This window comes from Mauremys reevesii, linkage group 21, assembly GCF_016161935.1.
Source record: "Mauremys reevesii isolate NIE-2019 linkage group 21, ASM1616193v1, whole genome shotgun sequence".
Taxonomy (NCBI): domain Eukaryota; kingdom Metazoa; phylum Chordata; order Testudines; family Geoemydidae; genus Mauremys; species Mauremys reevesii.
Genome location: NC_052643.1, coordinates 17313266 through 17320245, shown reverse-complemented (window position 1 = coordinate 17320245; position 6980 = coordinate 17313266). Strand labels below are relative to the sequence as shown.

The following is a 6980-nucleotide window of genomic DNA, read 5'->3' as shown; positions in this document are numbered from 1 at the left end:
ATGCCAGGATGGCAGCCCTGTGCAGCAGTGGTGCCAATGCTCCCACCCCAGACAACACCCCATGCCCTGAGCCTGGGGGAAGCATTCCTAAGGCAGGACAGGAGTTCAGCCTGTGTAGCCTACTGAGGCTACCAAAAATTGGGGCCAGTTTGTGCCAGTTATGGTCTCTCTTCCCTTCTCCATTCTGCCTCTTCAGCTCCCGCTGTGCGTAAGCAACATATTGTCAGCTGCATACTTGAGACAGAGTCCTAAATCCTGACATTCCCCATAAGTGACTAACTGGAGTCCGGGCTCTGAGACCCACCCGTCTCACAGGGTTTCAGCGTCCGTGCTCCCGCTCAAGCCCAAATGTCTGTAGTGCCATTGTTAGCCCCACAGCCCGAGCCAGCAGCCGTGGGCCCGCCCAGCGATGCCAGAGGTCTCTTATTGCCATGTAGACATACCAGGATATGTGGAAATGATTCATACATACCAACTCCTGGAATAGTGATTATCTCTTAGGTTTCATCTCAAAGCCATGCTGATGGATGTGGTATAAGAATACAGAAAGGTGGGGTCAAGCAGCTCGTTTCCCATTTCGGCATAGGATGTTCATGGCCAGGTGTTTGGAAATCTGGCCCATAGATAGCATATAAAAATATCCATTATTCTTCTGTGTCTGTACAGCTCCTAGCACAATGGGGTCCTGGTCCGTGCCTGCAGCTCCTAGGTACTATGATAATACAAATAAATAGTAATAGTAATTCCTATAGAGATTGACAAATCCAGTAAACTTGAGTCAGTAAGCACAAAACAAGTGTCAGGAGGGAGAAGCCTGGGAATCCAGGATGCTAAAAGAGACAGTAAACTTGACATGGGTATGCAGTGTATGGCAGCAGAAATGGTCAATGCTAAGCACAGCTATAGGATCACATCATACATCAGGACCCCTCTATGGAGCTCTGGTGCACCCACCCAGGGATTAGGGTGCTCAGTTCTGAACATCCCGGCACCAGAAAGGTAGTGACAGATCAAAGGCAATTCAGAGAAAAGCTACATTAAGAGGAGATGAGGGGGAAGACCTGAATTATGAGGAAAGACTAAAAGAGGGGAATATGCTCATGTTGGCCAGGGGAAGTGGTGAGTCTGCAAATGTTTGAAGGGCACAAACCCCATGAATGGAAAGTGTTCTTCAGGGCAATCTCGAACAATTCTGTTTGGTTGTTCACTCCAAAGGCATAAAAGAGCCGCAATCTGAATAAAATATTGTTAATGTTTTAATTACCAATCATCAGGGCAAAGGGCAGGGAGTAGATATTATGCCTGGGCTGGTACATGTGCATCACAACAATATAAGGGTGATTTAGGGGGACACAAAGGGGTGTATCAAGAAGGGATGAAATTAAATTAAGAAAGGGAAAGTTCTGCTTACACGAAAAGCAAACTCCTCAAAAATATGTGTAATATTCATCTGATCCTGGAGGCTGCTGAAGGCAGGGAGCCCTGTGGAATACCCATCCCATTTAGTTATCAGCCAGATCTTCTGCAGACTGGCTCAAGGGACATTTAATAGTTCATCAATCAACTGATCTGCAGAATATTTTATTTCTCCAATAACCTGGATGATGAAAAAGAAAAGAGAGAGGGTTTTTTTTTTTACTTTTTCTAACCAAACAAAGTAGAAGATAAGAGGTTATTAGGAATAAAGGTGCATTATCAACATTTTACAAGCTTTCCCATTATTAAAAGCTGCTTTTTGAATAAAACAAAGTGGGTTAAATTGTGGCTCAACTAGATCGATTGGAATCAATCTCTCCTCTTGCAGGCCAATATGTCCGTTGGAGACTACAAATCCCAGCAGGCATTGTGCCATCCTGAGCCCAGCAGGCATTGCTTAGAGAAGGATGTAGCAAGCTGCAATGAAGGCTGAGAGCTGTAGTATCTGTAGGCCACAGTGCCTTATGAAAGAGCAGGGGAGCAGCAGTCTGCTCCATTTTATAAAGAATAACTCAGCCTCAGTTGATAAGGTGACTTTGGATAGAGCCGAGTTTGAGTATCTCCTGCTGTAAAGTAAAACAAAAACAAGCCATGCAGAAACAAACCCCAGGCTGGTATGCATTGCAAATACCATTAATACCTGCTAGTCTCCAGTGGGGTCCTCTCTACCCCATGCAGGGCTGGCACCAGGTAGAAATGTCAAGCTTTAAATCAAAAGCAGCTGCCCAAATTAACACCCTTGTGGTGTGAAACCACAAATGATTTTAGGAGGAACTTGGATGGATAGTTATGAATCAGGTTACATAATACATTTCCTCCGCTGCGTGGTGAGCCCCCTGTTGTTTCCAATTGAGAAGCAATGCAGGAGGCGCAGAAAGACATTTTGTTACATTAATGGAGAAAAATGCAGCATGAGATTTATTGTTTTCCCTACAGTTCCCTCTAAACACAATAGGGTTCGTGCCCTACCAGCAGCTTCTACTTTCTGAGCAAGTTCATGGTCCAACTCGTGGGCACCAATCAGTCCCAACTACTGCTGCAGCTTTATTCCTCAGGGAAGCAGTTTTCCTAAAATGATTTCACTCCAAGCTAAGCAGAAGTGGAGTCAGGTTGTCCCAGTTTATGTCTCTGGAGAAGCTTCTAGTTTTGGAGGGATAGGCTGAAGGTCCAGAGCCTCGAGCTGGAGGTCAGGTTTACATTTTCGATTCTCTGTGTTCTTCTCAGGGCTGAAAGCTCTACAGAGTGATGGTCGGTGCCGCAGAGAGTCCGGGAGAGGAAAGGTAAAATGTGAAACCTATAAATAATTAAATGGTAATGTTTAGACAGTGACAGATGTTGGCAAACTGGTTATCTCAGAGGTGCAGGCAACTGGCCCCTGCATGGCCCCTCGGCCTTCTCTCCAGGCCGAGTGGGGCTGTCTGTATAATGTGCTGTACTGGTTTATCTTTTCAGTTGGCCCCATACATTTCACAGCATCAGGGTGGTTTCTTTCCTCTTTGAGACTCCTGATAGCTGATATATTTTTCAAGCATGGTTGTAATAAATGTAATTTTTCAGAAGAAATAGATTTACCCTTTAGCTCCGAGAGGTGAAACTCCATCCACTTTAGCAGTAATGAATCCAGATTTGATTCTCCGACTCTGAAGTCCTGAACGAAATGCACGCTTTCATTCCCACCTCGCCCCCCTCCTGGACACAGCAAGAAGAAATTATAGCAAATCAGCCACTGCAGATAAATGAAGTGAGAACGTTGCTGTTTGCAGTCAGTAATTCAGAGATACCGTAGAGGGTCTGAGTGCCTTGGAAAGGTCGCCAAGGCAAGACTGTTCTGGTGTTTAACGCTGAATAAATAGCCTCCTTCATGGGCTTCCAGTCTTCAACCAGACTCCCAGACAACTGAGGGTTGCTCCCAGGGCAGCTGTTACCATTTAATCACCCATGCTCTATCTCCATTCCCAGCTGCTGCATCTGCTGCCTTTTGATACTGCATTTTGGACACCTGTCATGAGAGGCCAGCTTCATATGTTTTGACCAAGCTAGCCCGGGGGCTTTGCCTACCCATCTGCATTGGGTATACAGTATTCCTTGTATACTGCATCTTAGGGATGGGGTCAGCAAGATCAGCTCTTCAACACAGCTCCCAGTGAAATGCCTGGAGAACATTATAAACGGGGCAGTTCAGGGCTGGAGAATATCTGGCTGGCCAAACCCATTCCACTGCACAGGCTCTGCTATGCTGCCATTCCCAGGAGCACCGTCTTCCTGGTGCTATGCATGGCCTAAATCACACTCGTGGCTAGATACCCCAGCTAAGATCCGGGCCTTACTGTACTGGGTGCTGTACAAACACTCCGTGAGAGGCAGCCCCTGCCCCCAAAGAGTTTGCAGTCTAAATAGATGAGACAGACAAAAGGTGGGAGGGAAATCGAGGCCCAGAGAGAGGAAAGGACTTTCAATAGGTCAGAGGCGGAGCCAGGAACAGAACACAGATAGCTGTGGTGCTCTCTGTCTAAGGTGCTGTTTGCAGACACAATAAAAATATAGCAACATTCACACTGGTAAAACAAAGAATATAGCAACATTCCCCCATGGTCATCTAAACATCCATATTCAGAGTCTTCTCCGCCCCATTCCTCACACGTGATACTAAAAGGTATCATAGCCTGGAAAGATCCATTCCATGCTCCAGAGCAGGACAGCAGAACAACCAATGTAGAGACTGCAGCCAAGGCATGGCAAGCTGGTAGATTGCTCCTTGGGGTAGGGCTGGCACTTTACGGACATGCTGAGTGTATCCAGTAAGCTGATTGTCCTTTCCTTTAGTATTCAGCTCTTCAATGGTCTGTTAATGAAGGGTTCCCAGGAACCTGGGACCCAAATTTATTGGGAGTGATTTCCATGGAGCCAGTCCAGTTTACCCTAGCTAAAGAGCTGGTCCAATGAGGTGTTTACTTTCTGACAGCAGGACACCTAGAAAACTTTTGTCTAGAAGGTGAAATTGGCAAAGGAAAAAGGGTGCGGTGCCCTGCATTTCTAAGCTTTTAAATGATGTCATGCATAAGGTAGGACTCCAGTGTATGCCACTCCTGATACTTTAACTGCAATTCTGGCAAATACTGTCTCATTGAAAGTATGATGATGTGAAGACACCCCAGTGGATGCAACATGCCACATTGGGCAGGTAATCTAATTGTCTTGGGTAATTGATGGAGCTTGCTTAAAGCTCTCAAACAAACAAACAAAAACATCACAGGAGTTTGGGCTTTGCTAGTAAACAAATAGATAGTAAACTTCCCAGGTAAGCTGAGTGTAAGTTATTGATATCATTGAGGTGGTTATTGAAAGGAAATTGTGCCCGGCAGGGTAAATGAAACTAAACTGCAGCAGCCTCTCCTGAGTGCTATCTCTGTTCTAGATAGTTGTATGCAGTGTTGCTGTGGTCATGTTGGTCCCAGGAGATTAGAGAGACAAGGTGGGAGAGGTAATGGCTTCTATTGGGCCTGCTTCTGTTCGTCAGAGAGACGAGCGTTGGAGCTCACACAGAGCTGAAGAAGCTCCAACGCTTGTCTCTCTCATCAACAGAAGTTGATCCAATAAAACACACCACCTCCCCCACCTTGTCAGAGGTTGTCTCAGCAGTAGTGACACGAGGCAACAACGGGGCGGGGAAGAAGCTAGGAACTTATTTTGAGGATCACCGTGACAAGTTTTTCAGAAGCCAGGGGAAGAAAAGGTAAATTACTTCTTGAGTGGTAGCACAGCTGCTAGGCTGAGCTCTAATGAGGCTGCTTAACTTTGGGAAAGACAACAAAGCTGTGCATTTACAACAGGCAAGAAAGTGACAACACTCTGAAAATGCAGCCGTGATAACGGTTTCTGAATGTGTTTGACAGCAAGCAGGCACACACACACACACAAAGTGATCAGCAACAATTTTAGTCACCCAAATTATTCTCGCTAGGTAGGAATGGAAAACAAAACAAATTCAAACCTGTTTTTTTTTAAATCTATTCCAGCTAAAGGAAAATGCAAAAGGAAAACAAGGGGCTGTCCAGAAGGTTTTTGAATGTACCAGCGGTCACTTGGGAACATCATAAGAGGAGATCTGGATTACTAAGATGTGTACACTGATGGCAATAAAGCACGCTACAAGTATATTTTGATGAGGACTTCTTTTTAAGAAAAAGGTTATTTGATGGCTATCTTAGCAACTGTATATGGCTTCTCCCTCATTCAATTTCATGTGTAGAAGCAATCCATGACAAATGCAAGATACTGAAAGCCTGGTCTCTTATGTGGTGCTCACAAAGAATAGAGTCTGCTATGTTTTGAACTAATTCAAAAATGTTGCCCTGTATATGTAGGACAATGTTCACCAATACAGCCCGACTGCTTTACACCATTCTATTAGTGCAGAGCATCCATAAACCGAGCTTCAACCCGCTAGTTAAGGTGGTTTGATGGTTACTTTGCATCACTAGAACCGTGCAAAACCACCTGAGCATATCAGTGAATCTGGCCCATAATAGGTGCTTTTGTGTTTATACAGATGGCCTCAAATTTCAAAACTGACTAGTGATTTTAGGTGCCAAACTTGAGTCAGCTGAGAGGGACCTGGTTTTCAGAGAGAAGGTGTCTTATGTTGGACACCTGAAGACTGAGTATCCAACATGACTTTGCTAGACACTTTTGAAAATGTAGGCTCGATAGACAGGTTGCAGTAATGAATACCTTCAGCATATGGTATGGACATCCCCTCCCCATTGCGTAGTGTGTCGGTATATAGAAATGTCTGGTAATTCATTCATACTAGTGGGGAGCTACAATCTGATACAGAGAGGGTCAGCCACAGAAGATGCCATTTCCTGTTTCTCTTAGAGGTTTCTATAAAGCCTCCAGAATGTTCAATATCATCTTCAGAAAAATTATTTACCAAATTTCTTCAACTGTTTTCGAAGTTCAGTGCGTAAGAAATCACCCCAGAAGAAATCCCAGGTCCCACCAAACATGCTACAAATCAATCCATCATTCAGTGTAAAAGCCCTAGGAGAATGACAATGGCATTAATAATGGAAAAGATACCCAGGTGACTTGAGTAATCACACACATAAATCATAGTTGTGGTCTCAGTTAAAAAGCAGAAGCCAGTAATCAAAGACCAGTGTGCGTAGCACAATGACGTTACCTGGGACTACTCAGATCTCACAGCTTTCCCAGGTCTTCAGTCTTCTGCCTTTTCTGCATGGGTTGGATGGGTTTTTATTTGAGTCCAACCAGAGCTGAAATAAAAAAACCCAAATAGCTATGACTGTGACAGTGTTAGGAAAGTGCACAGGAAAGCCAGGAACTGAGCCCCACTCCCATTTTCCTGTTGTTGCAAAAGTTTTTCTGTTTCTGAAAAGACTAAAAAGACGCTCAATTAACAAACCTGCCTTTCACTTCCAGACATGGGGTTCAAATCTGCCAGGGTCATCGAGCCTGGGGATCTACCACCAATTGCAAAA

At 44.7% G+C, this 6980-nt stretch overlaps 1 long non-coding RNA gene across 2 annotated transcripts; it reads left to right on the top strand.

Annotated features, from left to right (window-relative positions):
* Positions 1 to 1885: 1885 nt before the first annotated feature.
* On the top strand, positions 1886 to 5621 carry LOC120387635. 2 transcript variants are annotated; one of them, XR_005590264.1, is made up of 3 exons: positions 1886 to 2006; positions 2701 to 2756; positions 5493 to 5621. It is a non-coding gene; the product is annotated as an uncharacterized LOC120387635 (long non-coding RNA). The 2 variants fall into 2 exon arrangements; XR_005590263.1 differs by having other exon boundaries at positions 1980 to 2090.
* The last annotated feature ends 1359 nt before the right edge of the window (positions 5622 to 6980 follow it).